The 23,725-nt window shown below is 38.1% G+C and overlaps 1 protein-coding gene across 1 annotated transcript in view; it reads right to left on the minus strand.

Annotated features, from left to right (window-relative positions):
- The window catches only part of LOC124157946 (serine protease snake-like), a 79,610-nt gene that overhangs the window by 33,992 nt on the left and 21,893 nt on the right, over positions 1 to 23,725 (minus strand). The window lies entirely within an intron of this gene.

The raw sequence follows: 23,725 nt of genomic DNA on the forward strand, positions 1-23,725 counted from the left end.
ACTTCATTTTAAAATATTCAAGTCTTCTTCTAGGATGGATTTAAAATGCCACTGAAAATAGAATAATTATCGTCGATTCAGAAAGTTTCATTTTTTTAATTGAAGTATTTTTCATAGAAAGTCGAGTAATATACGTAACGTCCAATAAAAATTATCTAATTTATATATGCGAAATCAGTAATTTGAGCCTTTCCAGTAAATATAGACCACAAATTTCGCTTTTATCTCTTTCAATGAGCGTATTATATATGGAGAAACGAATCAAAAATGCAAGTAAACATTATGAGAAGGACATTTACCGTGACAGCTCGTCACTTCGTCAAATTTCTCTCCCGTATCTCTCAGCAATGCTGTCGGTTTACTGTCTCGGGTAATCCTCCTTGCGAAGAAGAAGAAAATATTCTTCTTTTTGTAAATCTCTCAGTGCAATCTGTAGTTTAACTGTAACAAACTTCGCTTAAATCAGAACGATCCAGATCAAGCCTTCGCTTTCAAGAATGTAACTTAGTAACGGAGCGCGGTCATTGTTGTGGAGCTAGCTTCGCTTTTAACCGTATTCGGCGTGTCGATTTCATCATGAGTGGCTTTAAATTTTTGCATGGTCGAAATGCATTACATTTTACTATTTCTCATATTTGTTCTTCCCTCGAATTGTCATCTTGAAAATCCGTGATTTAGTAAAATGTCGAGTACCTATGGGAAACTTGTCGTTTATCGAACGGTCTCTTGAGTTATACCTGGCTGTATATTTACATTTCCCTGCGCCCAAACATCTTCCTCTTCGACTCTTCTACCACTATCATTGCCCATTTAAACATTTGGTCTCTTTTCATTAAGTCATTCCCACAATTCTTTGTTTATCTAAATTAGGCCCTCTCCCCCGTTTTATTCTACTATGCTGCCTAAATCGCTCAAATGATTCACCTCACAAATTTTAAGCCACCTACCTTTCTCTTGAGCCTCTCGTTTCTTGCTCACAATGCTTTACATAACACTTACCCTTTGTATATTTTTCCATCCATCCATCCTCTCAATTTTGTCGGGCTTATATACCCTAAATCTATCCAGCCTCCGGTGAGTATATATACCACCTCTTCGGCGGCGATGATTTTACGCTAAGTGCGTAAGCAGGGAAAATGACGATTCAAGTGTAAAGGGCCCAGTGTAACCTTTCCAGTGTTAGTGAAGAAGTAGAAAGACAGGCTTCTAGTGAGCACGTGCAAAAGCACTCTAAATTTAAGAAGACTACATGCTATCGGCATCGGAAGCCGGGAACGGCCCTGATTGGCCCCAAATGACACTTCAAAATTTTTTTGACAACAATATTTTTGAGTTTTTCACAATTATATAATTTTTTGTTGCATAACAAGCATTTTGTTCATTTTTTATTTTTTTGGTACATATTTTATCAAGTTTTATCATTTTTTTGCTTGATTTTGAACAATTTTATATATTTTTTTTGTTTTAAGTAATTTTTTTTCTTTTTTCAAACCACAACAAGATTCACAATGACAATTTTAATAATTATTTGAAAGAAAAGACATAGGAAAGAATTCGGTATTAGCGAAATAATATTTCTTTTGGAAGTCTGTAGCTTTTGAAGCGTTTGAAATGTACTGAGTAATCCCATAGTGTTTTTGTGAGCGGGTTGCGTGATAGGGAGTTCTGAAGTCGCACAGCTTGTGACTTGATGAACTCGTGTATTTTGGGTACTTTGTGAGCGCGTCTTATTTCAGCCATTGGAATGAGTCTGCGTTGGTTTGTGATGTAGCGCAGAGTACGGTTTTGGAATGTTTCTAAGCGTTTGATATTCGTGAGGGAAGTGCTGCCGAACACTTCGCACCCGTAAAGCAGCCGAGGTCGAATGTAGGATTTGTACAGCGTCACCTTGTCCTTTCTAGCGATCGCAGATCGCGAATTTAAAAAGCAACTAAGAGCTATCCTAGTTGCAATTGCTGATTTCAAGGCTTGCTTTACGTGCGCGGACCAGAGTAATTTGGAATCGAAATGTAACCCTAAGAATTTGTGTTTTGAAACTATTGGTACTTTGCAGGAATTAAAGGTAAGGGAATTGGAAATAGATTTTTTTCGTCGTTGAAAGACGACAAGACTGCTTTTGTCGGAAATAAATACTTACTTGCTTAGAGTCATCTCGTGGCACAACTTAGAACTAATGGGAGTTGGAGTTTGACATTTCAATGGCGGCCGGATGTATAATACATGTTCAGCTGTTGACAAATTTTGTTGAGTACCGCCTACATTTTTTTCTCAGCTACAGCACTGAATATATCTTCAAACACATGCTTCTTCGCCAAAATGTAATTTATTTCGAAATTCACTATTGTTTAGCCTTCGCAATGAAATTCATTCAGTCTCAAGAATCTTTTCAATATTTATGAAGGTAAAATATTTGAAAAAGTAATTAATTCATTGCATATTTGGTTTCCAAAAGGCAAAATACTAGACATTTTTTAAAATTATTCTCAAGCATCTCAAAAGCACAAAATTCTTTAGATTTACTTTAAAATTCTAAAATATGCTGCGGAAAATTTTTATAATCACTGATTATTTTTGAAGAAAAAAATCTTTAAAAAAATTTGCAATCAACCCTCCACCGAAGTAAAACCTGAATTACACAATTAATTTAACGGTCCATCGGAGTAATAGCAATAGGTTTTCAGAGACGGAAAGAGTGATCGATCGACCAATCATTTTCTGAATATCTCCTTCATTCCCATGTCCCTTTCTCTATCGCTTATTCCATCACTTTCCGTATTTGCAACAGTCTTTCAGTAAAAAGCCAAGCGTGGCGTGACAATCGCTGTTAGCTGCCGTGCGCTTTGAATGACTGAAAGACGGTACCAGCGATGGTTTCGGCGACGGAAAAAGCGACGTGCCGAGTCATGGAAAAAGGGATGGTATTTCCATCCCTGGAGCTATCGTGGAAAATGATAATTGAAGCCATCATTGGAGAGATCGCTGGAGCTATCGCTCGGATGGGACGGAAATCAAATGATCGTGTGATTCAGTTTTAAGCTCCACTTTTGCCCCTTCCTTCTTCCCTTCCCTTTTCGTCCCCCTTTTCCAATCTTAGCGTTTTCTGCGAAACGCATTATATCTATTGGGGTAGAGCAATGTGGTTTTGACTAAACTTTTCAGTGTCTTCACAGTAATATTGAAGGCAGTGCTCAGTAGATAAGAGAATGTCGTCATTTTGGATAAAATTTTGGATGGACATGGAAAGGCAAGTATACCATCAGTGAGCTAAATTATTAATCTAGCACTTTTTCAAAGAATTCTACATTCAAGAGTATAATTGACCATAATTGGCTAGGGATTTAATTTGATAAGCGCTTTAGGAATCTATGAATATTTTGTTATCGTGATTTACATTGTCATTTTGCACTGATTTTGATATTTTTATAACGTGTACGTTACGGTAGGCAACCCGTTGCTGCTGAATGGGTGATCTTCTGAGCTCCCTTATTTAATTGTACAATAGATCATGCTTTATGGATGCTATGAACTATGTACTTGAATGAAATAAATTCATATATATCATTATAATATGATTTAATGAATAATATTAGACTATTCGCTTATTGAAGTTATTATTTTAGGAACGAAACATGTGTACCTACATACGTACACTTAATAAAACCTCTTTTCAAAATATTAAATACAAAAACCTTTCCGAGCATCCAATAACAATCAAATATTTTCCTTCGAGCAGATTGCATCCGAAACAGCTGATTTTAGAGAGCAAATGCTGTGATTTTTCATCAGCTACCATTCTTAAGAGGGCGCATCACTTCCGTTCGACCGTTTGTTTTGTCATTCATCGTGGCTCATTTCTCACTAAAAAATTAAGTTATCGTGCAAAAGTTTCAGGTAATTTAAGGGTTTCGTAAAAAAAACTCAGAAATTAACAAACTATTTGTGGCCATAGTGCAACATAGCTTCATCGCGATTTTTTACGACAAAATTAAGGTCATACTGACTTCTAAATCTACGTAAAACCCTGTATCTAAGGTGTTTGACAGGGAATGATCAATCACCACAATGCAGTATGGAAGAGAATTCTCAAATGAACAACTCACGATTATTACCTATTAGGCATGATAACAAAAAATACTTTCACTCTCAGGCAAAGGCAAAATTTTCCAAAGATTAAATTGACGTAAATAATTCGATACCTCCACTGCAAAAACGCTCAACAACCACCCCCCGAATCAAATCCACTCTTCTAGTACTACTAGGGCTACTAGATGAGCGGATTTGATTCGGCGGGCGATTGTTGAGCATTTGTGTAGAGGAGGTATCGAATTGTGATGACTTTTTCCTTCTCGATATCTTTGCCTTAAGAATGTTTTGTCAGACATTGTACATAATCATGTTATTCCCCATTTTTTTAAACTCTAACGTGATCAGAAGAAGCTTTTTACCGACGAAGCAAATGATTCTCTAAGGTAACCTCATATTACCACGAGGAAGAGGCAACCGTAGAATTAAATTACAATCAGCACGATGATGAGGTCACAAAAAAGGAAGACTGAACGAAGGATAAGTTGAGGTGAGGTCAGAGGTTGCATTGCATCAGCATGATGATGAGAGAGGAGAACTCCCTCGACGATAACGTCTTTCATTGAGGAAGAAACGCAGGTTTACGGAGAAGGAACGCCTTGGAATAATCTTTCCTGCTTTCCGAATCATACCGATAAAAATTTGAATTTTCCTTTAAAATTCCTATTAACATATTTCCTCGAGGAAAATCCCACAGCGAGGCATTTTCTGTACTTGTATAAATTAAATAATTTCTGATGAGAATGCCCAAGTAAAACAAGTACAATGAAAAAGACAAATTACAATAACTCTACCCAGCTCAACCTACTCAGCTAGAGAAAACCAATTTTTAGACTTTTTTAGAAAATGAATTTGTTGATGTTTTTAGCCATATTTTTTCTAACCTTCCTACATCGAAAAGGTCACATGATTCTAAAACGAGTTACCTTGATGTATAAATTCCCCTGGACCGGGAATTGAACCACGGACCTTTGACTTTAAAAGACACTGCACATACAACTGCGCCGAGCTTTAAGGTAGAAGATGTTCATGCCATGGAAAGTCAAAGGTCCGTTGTTCGATACCCGGTCCAGGGCAATGTTTTCTCATGGCGATTCAAGTGAATCTCACCGAATTTCAAATTTCAGTTTAGTACCTACGTTTAAATTGACCGAGATTAGAGAAAAATACCAAAACTAAATGCATTTCCCATCACTTCAATAGGGTGGTTTCCTATTATTTATCATTGCCTAAATCGCAAGATTATTACTCCTGGAGTACGCATTTCACGCTTTTAGATTTTTAAATGACGATATCTATTTTTAACATTAAATGAAAAGTGAAAATTTTCAAAACGCGACGGCTAAGTATGAATGCTGGGAAAAGCCTGTGTGACGTCATTCTGGTTCCCGCTGCCGCCGAGTGAAGCCACCTTAGTGCGAGGCAATGAGCACCACCACGAAGCAGGCTGCTAGCAGGTAGCGCTTGGCTTAAATAAGGATTATAAACACCCCATAAAACGAAGGAAACTTTCCGACCATAGCCAGTTTTCATAGGTGATTATTAAAACATGTCTCCCTGAGCTCTGTGCCACATGCATGCATTGGTAATCTCATACGATGTAAAACTTCTATCTACTCGTATAGAAACTAGGTCCCTGTGACGTCACGTGGAGTGGCATCACATGGGCGCCAATCTGGCCTCTTTAAAATGAGGTTAAAATTGACAATTGCCATTCATCTAAACTGGGATTTCTAAAACCAAATAATTTGCATATTATGAATACACTAATGGTGGGTAACGAATCGCAATCAATGCCTTTCGTTTTCTTTGATGAAGGAAACTACCCTGTTGGAGCACAATTCTTGAGTCGTTAACAAAGCCCTGTGAAAAACTCTTGGCTTAGCTTCATTCGTGTATGATAAAATAAATCGAATCTCATCTATTTTTAGAATATAATCAATATTTTTTTCCGTCCAATGACTTATGCAAAATAGTGCGTAAAATGATATTATAACGGAGTATCTCTGCATATGACGCGGCAGTGCCTTCGCGCGCACGATTCATTTAACTATCAATAGGTCAGACTATGGTACTCTATCTTTTCATCATTTCCTTCTCCTTGCCGGGAATTACTCGTGAGTTCATGTCGACTCCAACAACAATAAGACGTACATACATGCAGAAGGAAAGTAAGACCGACTCTTGTGCGAAGAGTGGTGAAATATGGGAATATGTGGTGTCGTTCAAAAAAAATACTATATAGAATGCATTAATTTTTACCAAAGCTGTAACGCAAACAAATCAATACACACTCAATGTAATTTATAGCTTCACTCTTTCAGTTTTTTCATAAACAAGTACTCATATACATTGAAAAATGCGTTTTAAAATGCGATTACTCTTAGAGTTACCTTTGACATGGAGCCATTATCCCTCTTTTCAAGGGCATGAAGGCATTCTCTAAAATTCGGCGATCGTTAAGCAGGTTACTCCTCTTTTCCAATTCTCACGGTAACAAGAAACACTATCACACCATTCCCACAATATGATTCCACAAACACCATCGAACGCACTTTCAACACTTAGATCGTGCACTGATCAAGAGATTTCATATTTGAGATTATTGCCAAATGCTCATATTCACTTCTTCTCAGTGCGCAGCGAAAAATTCCCGTGCATTACACAGACAAATCACTGGAAACACTTTATTATTTAAGATTATTGGAAGTAGGCAATTACTAAATATGACGGAAAAGGAACACGATTCACAAATAACAGAAATCAACAAACATTCTCCTGGTCACCGAGCAACTGAGCTAGCTTCAGTTCCTCAGCGATGATTCAAAATTTTGCCCACAATCGGGTCTGGATTGCGTCACACCGAACGGCAAAGAAACGACCTCCTCAGGTTAGGGCATGACGTCGGTTAACGATGATTCCGTCTTTAACACAATGAAATCGCTCAGTCTTCTTTCCACGCTCTTTTATTTCGACGGACACGGGCAAGGGGACTGCATACAGGGGGCCCAATAGGGTGGTTTCCTATTATTTTTTTATTGCCTAAATCGAAAGATTATTACTCCTGGAGTACGTATTTCACGCTTTTAGATTTTTAAATGACGATATCTATTTTTCGCGATTAAATGAAAAGTGAAAAATTTCAAGCGCGCGAAAACGCGACGCGTAAGTAGGAATGATGGGAAAAAGTCCGTGTGACGCATTTCTGGTTCCCCCTCCCGCCTTATGAGGTGACCTTGATCGAGGCTCTGAGCGCTGATACGACGCAGGATGCTAGCGGGTAGCTGAGTACCTTGCTGGCTGGTAGCGCTTGGCTTAAAAAAGGTTTATTAATACCTTATCAAACGAAGAAAACTTTCCGACCTTAGCCAGTTTTAATAGGTGATTATTAAGACGTTTCCCTGAGCTCTGTGCCTCATGCATGCAATGGTAACCTCAGACGATGTATAACTCCTATCCTCTTGTGTAGAAACTAGGTCCCTGTGACGTCACGTGGAGTGGCATCGCATGGGCGCCAATCTGGCCTTTTTCAAATGAGGATAACATAGACCCTTGCCATTCGTCTAAACCGGTATTTCAAAAACCAAATAATTTGTGTATTATGAATAGAATAATGGTGGGTAACGAATCGCAATCAATGCCTTTCGTTTTATTTGATGAAGGAAACTACCCAATTCCATTCCGCAGAAGATTGATTGAGTCTGATCTTTGAACTGCTGCCACTTCGGTCGCGTTTCAATCGGTTTTCAAAAAGTCCGTGTCGCGGTGAGGAATGCAATGCGATACACTTTTTTCCGATATTTTGCAGCATAATCTTTGTAATTGCGAGGAATGTCATTTAAAAATTATGAATTTGATGGATCAAATTTATCATGCATATAAATTTCAGTTAACGACCCTAATAACACCTCATGATAACATCAAAAATGTTATCCATCAAAATCAAACTCGGAATTTATAAGACCATAACACGACCTATCCTTATTTATGGAGCAGAATCATGGGTTATCGGCAAAAGAATGGAAAAGAAGTTAATTGTCTTCGAAAATAAAGTGTTAAGGAAAGTTTTTGGTCCAACAAGAGAGAACGAAACCAGGATAATAAAACACAATAGGGAAATCAGGAGCCTCTTCAACTCGCCAGACGTCGCAGCTAAAGCTAAGAGCCGTAGATTGCGATGGGCAGGGCACATAATACGAAGAGAGCAAGAGGCCTTAGTAAAACAAGTCTATGTAGAAAATCCTGATGGAAGACGACCAGTAAGACCGAGAAAAAGATGGAAGAATGAGGTGCTGATTGATAACACAGTATAACAAAAAAAGTTTGTATGAAAACTTTTTTTGTTTTAATAGCTGATCTTTATAGATATTTATGTGCCGAATCCAAAACTGGCCTTAGTTTTTTGTATCACCCATAGTTTCCAAGCAATATGTATTTTAATATTCAGTCTAATACCCCTATACGGTATACAGGGAAATCAATGAAACACTGTGTTACATCATAAAATTGTTTGTATTTACTGTTCACTACATCGCGATAAAATTGTTTGTATTTACTACAGCGTGATAAAACAGGGTTCACTTGTCAACTGAAATTTGTCTACATTTTCTTTCCCTTTTTTCCTTGAAGCTTCTTGTGTAGCTTTTTCTGCGATGAATCGCTTGCTGAACTTCTCGGTGAAGTACCAACAGTAATCCCCATTGTCTTCGTTCATTAGACCAACTTTTTCAATTTTATAATAACTATAAAAAAGCTATTAACTTCTAAAAATATTGATTGATTTCTTAAATTTAACTGTAAAATGTGAATAAATGTTGGGTGACACAACTTAAAAACCATCATATTTGGATTCAGTAACTTTAAAAACATACGAATAAGGTATTTTCAGTAAAAAAGATTTTTCATTGTTGGCCTGTGTAATGGGAAAATGGGAGTCAGCGAGGCGGATGCAGAAGTGAGAAAGAGTTGGAGGCAAACAGTTGGCGAGGCTAAATATCATTCGGGGTATAAATGGCCACGGGAGTGAGTGAGTGAGTGAATTACACCTTATTTCTCCGTGAAACTTGGAAGAATTTGTCCGTTAGCGACGAAAGTGGCGATTCTATAAACCCATTTACATGCGCTGTGAGCGAGACGCACTTAGCGGCCGATTTGAGGATACTCTATGGTAATATTCATGCTTGGATGACAGGCAATTTACACATTTCAAAGGGCGAGGGGTTAGGGTAGAGTTTTGGGGTAGGGGTTTACTGGATTTGCGAGATGAGGTTTTGTGGGAAGGGTGTTTTCACTGCGGAGGGTTTCGTAGATTCACAGGGAATGGGGGAAGTGATTCATGATGGCGTATAATGGGAGGTAGGCTTACGTACAGGAGGGCTGAGTGCAATGGGAACATCTGATCTTTCCATAATTTAAAACTAACGGGGGTATGTACCTACAATTCCGAACGGCTCGAAGAAGTCAAGTTTCATGTCATGCCCATTGGCGGAAATAATTAACGCTAAAATCATTCGAGTCCGAATGCGACCAGTTCAGGAACTACTTGAAGACGACCGTCCTCCAAAATTATGTCCTCGTAACGCTCTCATGCAGCCGGGAATTTTAAAAAGTATATGCTCCTCACACCGGGGAAATAATCATATCCATCGCAATGGAGTTTACACTCGTCGGGACCTCTGTGAACACGGACGATGTATTGGGTATTAAAACTGCCTAATTGTCCCCGTGGTGTAGTGGGTAAAGTTTCATGCAACAAATTAGAGATCAAGTCTCAGTGACGGATGATTTAATGCTGCAGTCACACTGTGGACATTTTTCTGATCTTAAAACATCGCAAAACCTATCACGATGTCCAGAGGATGTCGCATGGCTATTGAATTCTTACGCGCTTATCTATTTGTTGAAAGTCAACCCCTATCTCGCACAACTATTAGAGCAGTTGACTGTGGAGTGAATTTTGACATCCTTTTCCGCGTCGTCCAGCCCCGCTTCAAGGTCCCTTACATTAACTGCATGTGCTATGTGTCACGGCTTACTATTCCTCCTTCATTTCAAGGGAAAATTCCTCGGAAGTTCCGCAGAGCCGAGTGAAGGCAGAATATTGAGCCGCCCAAACTAAGTAATTTTCAATTTTTTTTGGGAAAATTTTGGGCTTCTGCGTACGTGTTTCATTAGAAAAATTGAGTTAACAGAATGTTAGGCTTTCCTTAAAATTTCCGACAAAATTTGCATTACTTATACATGTTTTTTTTAATTTCATTACTATCATGGAACTAATGTTACTTCGAAGTCCTTGAAATATTTGACCGTTGGTGTATTCTTATGTTTATTTAGTCCCTACTTTCAGCTTGCAATGACTTTTAACAATCAACATAGGTTTAAGAATAGAGAAGAGTTCAATTATGCGCGGGTATTTCGCGTCAAAAATGCGGTTGTTTAGACAGTTATGTTAATTTACATACTAATTAATTCAATCCTCTTATCTGGCTTAGATTTTTGTCGTTATAAGCTCAAATGGCTAAGCTACGAACCAAAATGTAGAATAAAAGAACTAAAAAAGAGTTGCTCATTACCTTTACCTATCAATAAAGGGATTTTGTTTTTGCGACTAAATGAATGACCATTCATTGCGACATTATCTTCAGTTTCCAAATTTTCTGAATTTACAATATTTTCTATTCAATGAAGAGGTCCGACTGAGTTTTTTTTGAACAATTCATGAATTAGTGTTTGGTCGAATCTTGACATTGTCTAAGCAAAAAAAATTCAGTAAGCCGCCGAAATGTTTACTAAAAATATTTCCTCATATACAATAGACTATATCCTTTTCACTTTATTATGAAGAATTTACTTCCGTGATTGTTACATTATTGAAATGTGCATTAAAGGTGGACTGGTGATGTAGTCTAAGTAAACAGTATAAAAATAAATGAATTTAATTAAGGACATTGAATACTTTGCGGAAAACGATTCGGACCGAAAAGGGAGAAAACAGGTAAATTACTGCATGGTACAGCATACGTGTTTTAGAGAAGAGGGGAATTATGCAGGATTTGATAAAGAAAGCTAGCATCAAAGATTGGAATTGATAAAAAACATTCCGCTTGAATAAGAAGAAGTGTATTCAAGAATCAATATACTGTTTATGCCTGAAATTCACGAGGAAAAATGTGTCAGTCCATGTGATATATCAACGTTTAGCAAGGAAAATGTTGATTATAATTCGATCATCACGGAAAAAAGTCACTCTCTTCTATTTACTCAATCATAGAGTCATTTTCCATTAAGTTCCCTTCCACCCATTCAAATTTCTGTAATATTTGCAGTTGTCTAAATGGCTTGGCAATAGATGAAAATAATATGTAAAGTAATATGAATTGTAGTCTACTTTTCTGATTCTCATGTTAAAAAACATTTGAAGCTGAGCTCAGATACATCCATTTCAATAAATATCTAACTTTTCATTAATGCTCACATTCAAATATGCGTTCCTAGGGATCATCTATGTGATTAAAAATTAATTTTTAAAGAAAGTTCACAAACATCTATTAACACATCCCATCTCAGCATGATAGCAATCAGTTAGTGTCCAAATTGATCAATTGCTGATTATGTTTTCACACCTCGGGGGTAAATACTCCTTCTCCGCCACCGCGATCGGCAGTCCCGAAAATTCGCAACGCCCATTCTCTTCTGCGCGTCGTTCCTTTGGTTACCCCGACTGACGATCGTGTCGCCACACTTCCCACCTAAGACGAAGCGATCTGAACACTACATCCTCCACTCCACGCTAATCAATTTAATACTCAAATTAATTACGATAAATAATAATAAAAGTAAATTCCGATTTTGCAGTACCAGCTGGTACCATATGGTGCTAGGCTCATGGACTTACCTTGTGGAGGGTACGGGGGGCAAATGCCCCCCTTAGAAGCGAGAATAAATTTAATTCAAAACAAAAGTTATAAACAAATTTTCTTTAGAAGAAAAACGATATTAGTATGAGACATGTAACTAAAATTAAAATCATTATCTTTTCAAGCAAATAATTATAAAAACTAATGAATTACTATCATAATTTCCTTAAAATGTTGGTTTTCATTAACCTTTTCTGTGCAAAAATGTTACTACTTGAACGACCACGGCTAGTTTTTACCCCCCCTAGTTTTGATTCTGGTTACGCCCATGGCTAGGCGTTAACGGATTAAAAAATATACTATTGAACAAGGTATGAGTTTGGAAGCCGTGGTTTGTATCAAAATAACACTTCGTTAAAAATATATGCTCCACCTTTGATAGTTTTCTTAAAAACGCAATGCTTCTTCTGAATCCTTTCAATGAAGTAGCGCCACAAATTAGCAAATTGGCTTTTAGCAAACTATTGGCAAACACAAACTATTGGCAAAAAGGAGAAAGTAAGAAAATCATTACTCTTCAAGTAAAGGAAAGATGACGGCCAGGAAATGACGATCGCAGCTTGGTGGCAAGATTTCTTCGTGATGCGGTTGTGAATGTTTTCTAGGTCGCTCGATCATCTTGGGTTTCTCTCAGGATCACGTTAAACAGAAACATAATTTCTCACAACTGAGCCAACTTCAAGTTTCCTCCACTTGTTTCTCTAGGAGGTGGTTCTCAGTCCGTCGCTTGACTATTATGGAGCGGCGCAATCGTCAGTCGAGGAAATTTTCCCGTTCGAGAAAGCAGAGCGAACAGATTACGGGAAAAAACTCCGGAGGCAAAGGAGAGTGGATTCGTGCAGTGGCGAAACTATGGGAGGGGAATGAGGGGGATAGATCCCCCCCCCCAAAATCCTCAGAGGAAAAAAATTATTATAAAACTATTGCCTAGTTTTGATTTATAATAACTGCATCTACTTTAAATTAAATTTTAAGTACCAAAATGATGTAAAATGCTTATCCAGGAATGTCTTTTTTCAAAAAATTCCTCGGACCCCGATTTCTTTGGGGGGGGGGGGGTGGAGGCGTCCCCTAGGCCTCTCATTCCCCCTCCTCCAAAGCATATTCGTAGTTACGCCACTGGTATCGTGTGCTGGGTGAAAGATCGCATCGAAGCAGCAGGCAGCAAAAATGAATCAAATAACCACATTAATACGAGTATAATGAGGCAGTTCATTTAAACACGACAATGTTTTAGTAAAAAAGAATAAAATTTTCTCGGGTTTCCGCGCGGGTGAGAAAATCCAAGAACGCCGACGTTTCGACTTGCGTCTCGTCACCCACTCTCAAGGCTACTGATTAAATATTTGTGGTGACCGTTGAAGCTCGGCATCAGGAGGGGTGGGATTGGTCGAGTCCCGATTGTTGTCGCGGAGGACCGTGGACTAGTGAAGACTTAAGGGCCGTATTCTTAGTCGACCCTGTAGGGCCAACCGACCCTGAATACGTCATCAGCCCCCACATACATAAACCGATCTCACCCTACATACGCCACATCAAGCCCTACATATGGCCGTTTTTGGAACTAAATGGGCTCTAACTTGATGTAGGGTACCCGAACCAACCCTACACCCTACAAAAACATGGCGGCCAAATATCGTCTGCTGATCACCTCGATTAAATAATTTACGTTGTAATGCATATTAAGGGAGACGAGCTCGCACAAACCATTTTAAAATGTACAGTAACACAGCGGAAAAGTAATAATACTACCACTTTATAGCCACCAGGTTAAATAAATTATAAAATTGACTGAACTTGTGGCGGCCGCATGTCCTGCCTCGCCGCCACACCGCTTGCCCGGAGGCAACATAAATCGCGCTCCATCATCAATTCTCCTCAATAGGCCGGCTATCCCAGCGGTACAGCGGTCGCCTCCCAAGCGGACGGCCCGGATTCGATTCCCCGTGCCGGAAATTGTGATTATTTTATTTTTTCTTGCCTTCTAGAATTCCTTTCTAGAAATTTCTTTCATGTTCAAGAACAGTAACATAGAACATTCTGGAAGTGCACCAATAGAATAAATACTGCGGCCTTTCGGCCGTTGAATTTTGAATTTGAATTGGCCGGCAAGTCAGTCTGAAATATGGAACGGATTAATAAACATCGTCCAAACCATTACAGTGCCTTATCATTGCTAGCAGACAATTCCTACGCCTACTACAAACTAATAAGAAGAATATAGCGGTATACAAGCGTCTGGTTTCTACGAATATATAATATTTTTCACGTTTGGCACTTGGTATACTTTTGGGAAGCCAATACTTCGTTTACGTACAACCATAGAAAACGTATTTTCATGCCACTATTTGCCACATAATAAACTTAACTACGGAAGGTAAAAGCGAACGACGAACCTTAATGATGCAACGTAAGTTCCCACGTCAATGATCATATTTGCTCCGTACTTATTACTATCTTGTACAGACCGCTTTTGAAGTAATTTGAAGACAATAAGGTTCTACTTTTGGCTCGATATGAGTGTATTTGTAGCGATAATTAAGGTACCGACACGACCTGACGGACGACACCGATTGTTTATTTACCTTGAGCTGTTGCCCTAACAATGCGCCCGAAAATTATAGGACGTCTTTTCTTACTTTCATAGTTAGTTCCCATTACGCCACCAGTATGGAAAATTGGCGCTGCGCCATCATCTACGTCATCTCAGAGAAGTTGACGACGGAATCACCCCCCACCACTTATGTAGGGTCGACTGAGAAACGCATGTAGGGGCCTTTTGTTATGTAGGGACGGATATGTAGGGTCGACTAAGAATACGGCCCTTAGCTCTAGCGATCATCCAATTCTTATTCTAACCTAATACGTGCTTCCGTACGTCGTATGATTCCAACTTTTGAATCAGCCTTGAATGAGGAACTTTATCCAATGCCTTTCTAAAGTCTAAAAATATGGCGCCAACTTGAATGTATGTGTCACCCGCGGCCTAGGAAAGATAACCATCCATAAGGTGGCTCTCAAATAAGAATTATAATTTTTCCAGCTCCCAAAGCAATGTTCAAAGATAATTGAAGAATATCTAAAAGCCACTTGTTTGTACCTATCACACAACCGGTAGCTGTCACATTAATGCTGATGGGCATTGCATACCACCAAGGCGCCGCACGGTAGAAAGTAGTGCAACCCCCGCCATAAAAAATCAAAACCATAATCTGCTTTACTATTGAACACTAACATCTCGGTAGTGTGGTGACACCAATTGGTTCTGCCCAAGTAATTAAATATAAGTGAATAAATAATAAGAAAAAGACAAGTGAATAGGAATGAAAGAAACTACCCAAAACAAAAGAAACGGAAAATCTTACAATTCAATATTATTCAAACCTCTCATGAAATTATTTCCTAGATGGTGGTGATAGGGCTTCCCTGCCCATGGTGGCATTCATTATCCTCTACCGTTGAAATAGCCCCTTGTGGTCATAATTCATTGCAACTAAATTTAACATTGCCCTAAATATCATTTGAGAACAAAAATGTATGCGGAAATAAACAATATTAAAGGTAATTGACTTCGTTTTAAAGTCAAATGAACGGTAGTTGAAATAATGGTCTTTAAACCAAGGCTAATAGAATTCCGCAACGGATAGCATGGGGAGAAAGAAAGCAGATAGGCAAAAAAGTTTTTCAGAATCTTCCTTTTCCACCCCTTGATTTATGTATCCATTAAAATATCGAGTGGAGGTCAACAGTTCGGTCGATTACAGAACCATTCTTAGCCAAAGTTTCAGAATTAAATTAATTCCATTTTCCGCATTCAGGGCTGCGCAGAAATAATAATCATATGAGAGTACTACATCTAAATCTATTAGTGTATTTAACAAAATAATTTGGCAAAGAATGATTTTGAAACACCCAAACTGATGACCTACACTCAATATTTTTAATGCATGTTTGGTATTTTGTCTGAGGGAGTGTAAGGTTTGGAGCTGAGACTGTGTCAAGAAATATTCTCATTCACCCATGAAATTCAGCTGGAGCATTTTACCATTGTCCTGAAACCACCACAACACGCGGATGACAGCAACAACGTTAGCCCAAAAACGATATCTCACAACTATTGTCAACAAAGAAGTTTCTCAAGTCAAAACTCTCTGCAATGAGAACCGTGGAGAAAGAAAAGAAATGCCATTACGAAGTAGCGGTAAGACAAGTGGTTTTTTCATTCTCTTCTCCTTATTCCTACCGCTCTAGACTAAAACTTTACTTTAATCAGACCTACACTTTGGCAGCGGGAGTTTTGCTCATCACAAACCATTAGAAATAAACTTGAAATCTTCTTAAACAAATCCCTCCGTATCTCACCTCATCTTTCCAAATTTATCCGTATTACTTTTTTTACTTACCATAGAAAACCTTTAAACGACCCAATTGGTCAGAAATTATAAATCTAAGCTCGGGACAAATAATAGCACTTAATTCACAGATATTGGGACAATGATCCTTAAGGTCTAACTACGTACACACTGCCTCATGAAGTATTTCTCCTATGAGTCTATTCTATGCATTTCCATTTATACCTGTGTTAATAAGTTCAATTGTTAAAACTGTTATCGTACTTAGAATAAAAAAGGGACGAGGCAAAATTATTAAATGATAAAATCTGCTCCTTGCTACAAAAAATAAAGTAATAGGAAATTATAAAAGGGGGAAATAGAATAATATAAAATGATTCAAATAGCGAAAAATATTGTGTGTGCAATTGATTGAAATATGTATTCTTAAACATATTTTAAATGCTTAATTTAAGTTTGTGCTAACGCAAACAAGACACTACACTCACAAATATGAAAATTAATTATGGCAATGTAGACTGGCTGGTGGTGGAGGAGATTGGTTTATCGGTACAGCGTCTGAATGCACCTTCAGAGCAGCCAGTAGTAGGGATATTATAATGAATATTTCTAAACCTCATTTTAATTAATATCTACCTTGATTTTATTGAGTAGATGTCAGTATGTTTAAAAAATCGAAAAATCATTTTTCGACGCTGTGAATTTTATTTTTACACCATCATGGATGGAGTATTTTTTAAATTAACACATCACAGGAACCTCACAATATGTCCGACAGAAATGATAAATTAAGAGAGATATTTTGTCCAACGGATAGAAATGGGAATTTATTTTCACCCGAACAATAAACGACTTATATAAATGCCAAGCGGAACTTCCTCAGAGGAGTTTATTTATATTTTTTAACGGCTGTTGCTCTGACAACCCTGCTACACGCCCATTGCTGCGGCTTACGGGTTAAGATGTTGATGTAGAATGAATATTTTTGAAAAATCTTCTCGGGATACCGCGCGGGTAAGATTATAAAGGCCGGGACACACATAACCGCACCGAGCTCGCGCCGACACACGGCCGCGGCACGGGCGACTGTTGGTGACGGTGGTAGGAGAACACACTGGCCCGTCACTGCCCCGTGCGACGGCCGTCAGTATTGTCTCATTTCTGTTCGTAGCGTGGTGTGTTTTTCTGATCTCGATCATGTTTTCAAACTTTCGGGACAGTGATCTAGCGGTGATTGCCTTGGCTCTAGATGAAGAGGATAAAGAGGAAACTTTGAGGAGGCGAAGAAAGAGAACTTGGGTTGACAGTGCATGGAAATCAAGAACCATTGAGGGAGAATTTAATACCCTGTTTCATCGTCTCATGTATGATGAAATCAAGTTCTACGGATATTTTCGAATGACAAAAATTACCTTCTTCTCCATCTTCTCCTCGACAAGCTCCTAGAACATCTGAAGAAGAACGATACTTTTTGGAGGAGATGTATTCCACCAAGAGAACGTCTGGCTGTGTGCTTAAGGTATGTGCCCATATTTGTGCATTTTTAGGAGGTGTACATACTTATATGTGTGTGTGTATATATATATAACACACACACATGACCAAATATTCTTCTTTTCTAATTTCTGTAGTTTTGCATAGTTGTATAAGAGAGTCACCAGTGGTAATAGAAACACAATTTCAAAAAACCAATACTTAAATTGCCAAATTTTTAATACTGAACATGTTAATATTATTATTTTTACAATTTAAAAAACGAGGCGTGGTTCATCGTATGCACGGAAAGTGGATTCGTTATTTGTTGGTTGCTTTCGTTAAGGGAACTGTAATGAGGTGATTCACTGGTGAATGATGAACGTGAGGAGGAATCATTGCTGCCTGCGACGCTTTCATTTTTTGATAACGGCTTCAACTCAAAGTCTTGCACAGTGGTGAAAATTGAAGGTTTTGCCTGGTTTAATAATACGGGGTCCAAATATTTCAGAACTGGAGCCAGGCTAGCAAGAAAAGTGTCGATAGGGTACTGTTCAGGATTGGTTGGATTAACTCTGTTTTTTTCTGCCTCTTTTTCGGCTAATATGTACGCCATAAGTTGGCTCGAAGGAGACTCTTGGGCCGGTTTTTCATAATTTGACCCCCTTCGTGTAGCATTCAATGGCCTAATAAAGTGGTTTCTTTTCCCAGAAATGGCTTCCGTGGACTCAGCTGGATGAACTAAAGAGGTAGGCTGAACTGTAATCTGTGAACTTGTACCAGGATATTGAGAAACATCGTTTTGGCTTTCAAGCTCACTTTCGGGATCATGTTCAGGCTCTTCCACTCTTGGGTCAAATTTGGAATCATCCCTTTGGTATTCTATTGATGGCACATTTGAGAGGGTTTCTCTTTCCACAATATGATGGAGCAAAAATTCCAAAATGTCTTCGTACTTGTACTTTTGATTTTTGGCTGCAGCTTGTCCTGATTTTGTCTTCCTCTTCTGTAGAGTTCAACGGAACTGATATCGAAACGAGGCCCACCTTTTCCTGCACTCTTCCGGCCCTCCTAAAAAAATATTCTTTTAGAATAATAATTTTATGTTAAAATCTATCAAAATATCTTTTTTCAGGTTTCTTGCAACCTGGGATACTTTCAAGACAACTTCATTCAGCTATAGGCTAGGCAGATCGACTGTAGCTGGACACTTAAGCAATAGTGGACGTTATTCAAAACGAGGTCATGCCTGTGCCAGATGAAGCAAAATGGAACACTGTGGCATCTGAGTTTTGGGAAAAGTGGCAGTTCCCCAACTGTATTGGAGCCTTGGATGGGAAGCATGTTACAATTCAAGCTCCGAAGTTATCAGGCAGTCTATACTGGAATAACAAACACTCATACTCCATTGTACTTCTAGCCTTAGTTGACCCATGCTACAACTTCATTGTGGTAGACGTCGGAGCTTACGGGAAAAACTCGGATGGAGGTATTTTTTTAAAACTCGAATTTTGGAAGAGCTCTGGAGCATGGCCAGCTCAATGTTCCCAGGGGTGGAGCACTACCTGGAACAAATTTCGAACTGCCAATGGTCATTGTAGGTGATGAAGCCTTTCCTCTTAAAAGGTATATGATGAGACCTTATCCTGGAAAAGGTTTGACAGATGACAAAAGGATATTTAACTACCGTCTAAGCCGAGCTAGGAGGATTTCTGAAAATGCGTTTGGAATTTTGGTACAGAAGTTTCGCATTTTCTCCCGACGGTTGCAAGGAAATCCTGAAAACATTACGACTTCAATACTAGCTGCTTGCGTTCTCCACAATTTCATAAGACAAAATGAAGGAAGTAACATGCCAGCATTAAATGAAAGCAAAGATGGAACTGAGAGCACCAAACTCCCTAGCAGGACCTGCAATCTTCAAGACCTACCCCGTCTACGAGGAGGGTCAACAGGAGAAGCGTTTGCTGTTCGAGAAAAACTCAAGGATTTCTTTAACTCTCCAGCTGGAAGTGTAGAGTGGCAAGCGAGGGCTGCACTGGGAATATAATACGCCCAAGATTTAACACCAAATGACATTGGACTTTAACGTACAAGTAGAGATAATATTTTGAACTTCAACTTTTAACTGTGGAAAATTCAACTGTGTTAGTGCGTTAATTATTATTATTATTATTAATTTTTTATTCTTTCTTTACCTCTTCTTAAACTTATTTATTTATATTTTTGTGAGTTCTTGGGGTTTAAGTCCAAATAAATAAAAACCAAATTTAGCCAACGCTTCGATATAATTGTATATCTTCTAAAGGGCTTGGTTATGAAAAAGAAAATGAGATGAACATATGGATGAATTAAATATAATATGATAGTAGAATTTGGAAGCATAAATATATAAATTTACAATACTGTTTTTAGTTTATAATAAAATAAAATGACAAATTCAGTATTAAGTAATTGAGAAAAGGGAAACACAGGAGTTCAACGTAACTTAATTTGTGGTGTTTGTTTGTTTATGGTAACAATGATTATTTTGTAGTCCATGGTTACATTCAGAGAAAATCAATCAAGAACTGGAAATTTCCGCACTTCTTCAATAAGTTTCTCGCTCTCCATGTTGCACGAGCCCGCACCGTCACCGTCAAAAAGTAAACTGAACTAGTCGGTGACGGTGCGGACTCGGCGCGGTCTCCAAGCACGATGACGGTGCTGGTACGGTGCGGTGGTGTGTGTCCCTACGCGTTTGAATGCATTGTTTTCCTTTTTCGCCGTAGCACGTCCAACACTCGGCCGTGTGTCGGCGCGGGCTCGGTCACGACCACCGAGAGACAAGGCCTGAGCGCTGATGCCTTCTAATTGTCTGACGTCACGAGCCGTAGGTTATCAACCACGCCTTCCGACAATGCTTGCAGTTGTTTATATTTATAAGCCATTGCGGTGAAAATGGTGATTGGGTTGTTGAACGCTAAGTTATTTGGAGTTTTATAGCTTTTGCGATGGTTTTGTGGGCAACAGTATTGAATATAAGTGTTCAACAAATAGTTTACTAGTGTTGTCTGCCTCTGTGCAGAGGAAAATACACGGAGGTAACGAAAGTGTGCGTTTTCAAATTTCCTAAGGACGAAGAGACGAAGAGGAAATGGATACTTACCATTCCAAGAAAAGACTTACAGCCGACGAAATATTCCAAGGTGAGTTACTATCTTTTTCTTTCTATTTGGACGGCGTGATTATTCAGGGAAATGTTGGTATAATGTAAATGTTGATCGTCATTAAAAGTGAATTAAAAAGATATTTGATATAAGCATTGACCGGTAGACGAATTGTTATGGTTTCTTGAAACAATTCTACTCTCGAGTGTATTTGCAGGTTGATTTCAATATTATTTGCGTTATCGCTTGAATAATTAATGGTTTTAATTATTTCATAGTACTTAAATGTCTTTGAAATTCTCGAATATCAACGCTAAATAGAATACGGCGCTTATCCTCGTGTTCTAAGGTGTTGTTATTAAGAAGAACTTGATTTTTTGAGGGTGTTATGAATAGTTTTGTTATTAGTAAATTGTGGAAACATGTGAAACACTCGGGATGAATAAATGAGATACCTACTTGTGAAATAAATATGACCCATGCCTACGATGGCATTTTACATTATTTGTATGTTTACGCATGCATAAGGTAGTATTACTGTTTTAGAAAAGAAGATTTTTTTGCATTAAGTAGTTCTTACATAGATGATATGTACTAACTAATCGTGTTAATCTGAGAACGATTGTTTGGAGAGCGAAATCTAAAAATCTTCGAGGGTATTAAATGAACAATTCTTCAGTAGTTAATAAATTATGGAAACATGTGAAACGCTCGGGATGAATAAATGGGCTACCTACAAACGAGATAAATATGGCCCATGTCTAAGTTTGCATTTTAGATCAAATATTGCTAATCTAACTACCACTGTGTGCACAGCGAATTATTTAAGTCGACTTAAGATCTTGTTTACTACACCCTTATTAGACGAAGGTATTCTTCACTTGAAATACAGTTGATTTTCCGTCTAACAATAAAATTATCTCCATTTTTTAAGGTGTGTATCCGGCATTTTCTGTTTGAAGATGTGCTTCATTAAAGCTCCTACTTCGATGAGAAGTCAGGAAAACTGCTGGCTGTACCATTGAACAGCCCAAAACTGAGGGATGGTGCCATGCCAAGGATCTTCCCTGATTGCCCTGGGTACCTTACCACTTCAGAGCAGACCAGGGATGCGCCATCAATGAGGGAACAGCGTCTTGAAAGTGCTACTGTGGAAGCTGCTTTAGCTGAGAGTTTGAAAACTCAGGAAGCATATAGGGCTTACAAAAAGCTAGACTTTTTCGGAAACGTAAATTGTCTGGTGAAGATGAATAAGCATTCAGCATTTTGGGATGTGGTCGTGAAGCTGAGTGCTATAATATTAAAGCATTTGGAAGAGTGTGCACCACCTCTTATTACTTACTCATTAATAGTATACATTCATAATAATATCAAAGTATACCACTGAAAAAGGGAATTAAAAGCAATAGGCAAATTCACTTCACTTTTTCAAGCCTATTTCATGTATGAAAAGTACCTATGATGTGTTGGATAGAATTTAAAAACTCCACAAATAATATAAATATTTATAGCGATATTGTAGCTCTACTGGAAGAATGAAAAATTAAAGACGATGCAAATCAATCTTTGAATAACTTTATCAAATCACAAATGTCTCTTATTCCAGAAAAAAAGGTAAGTAGGTTCAAGAAAAGAAAGTAAGTAAGGTGCATCTGTGACATATTTGTATTTGCTGCAATGTTTTGTTAGTATCTCCTGAAGTTCATATATTTGCTCGCAATTCTGGTCATTTGGTTTTCCCACATCCAGTTACTATCAAACGGCTCTGCTCTTCTTTTAAAATTGGTCCAATTAATGAGCAAAATGAGCATGGGTTTCTATTTTACGTGAGGCACCGAGTATCTCATTACAGAGTCACGAGCGTTATATCACCCTTAGATTGGATGAAGTTCATTTGAAACCCTTTCTTGACTACAAGGGCAGATGTATAGTAGAACCTGCATATAACTCCAGCATTTTAGCTTCTAGTGCTCATATGTTCGCGGTAGAGAACTTACTATATTCATTTAAAGATGTTGTCCATATTTTGCCAGTGAGTACTCTGTCAGCCTGTGTTCTAAAAGATATTCTGAAGAAAGTCATCATTGGTCTCGAAAAAATTGGTCTGGATGTGGTTTGTATTATAAGTGAAAACAAATCCATCAACAGGAAGGCAGTATCTCTCTTCACCAATCCACCAAGGCTGAGTATAGTTTATCCACATCCTTCTCATCATTCTTGACCATTATTCTAAAGGCTTGACTCTGTCCGTATGTTTAAATGTATTCGCAACAACTGGATCAATAAGAAAAACTATAATTTTCCCAACTGAATACATTATATGCTACATTTCTGTGTTATCAGGTAAGACATGGTATTTTTCCATTCAAAACAATTTCACCAGGTACTTTAAAGCAGCAAATCCTAGTTCACCGTTTCTTAAAAGGCTACAATTCGCCCCATTAAGTGATTAAATTGCCATGAAATTATAGTTTGCTGATAGGTCTAATCAAAACAATCCCTATATAATTTAACAGAAGCACAATCTAGTTTTATCCTAATCTTGCGCATGTGTAAGAACATAACTTTTTTATCTCATCATCGTTTAATGCAGCGATGCTGAAAAAATAGAAGCCCCGTGAAGGATGTAAATATCCTATGACTTCTATGTTATAAGAACCACTGATGTGTAAAAAATGTTTTACTGAATATAAGACTTTTAATGATATTCTCGAGGTTTCGAATGCATTTAGAAGCAAGCTTTTTCAAAGAA

This window comes from Ischnura elegans, chromosome 4, assembly GCF_921293095.1.
Source record: "Ischnura elegans chromosome 4, ioIscEleg1.1, whole genome shotgun sequence".
Taxonomy (NCBI): domain Eukaryota; kingdom Metazoa; phylum Arthropoda; class Insecta; order Odonata; family Coenagrionidae; genus Ischnura; species Ischnura elegans.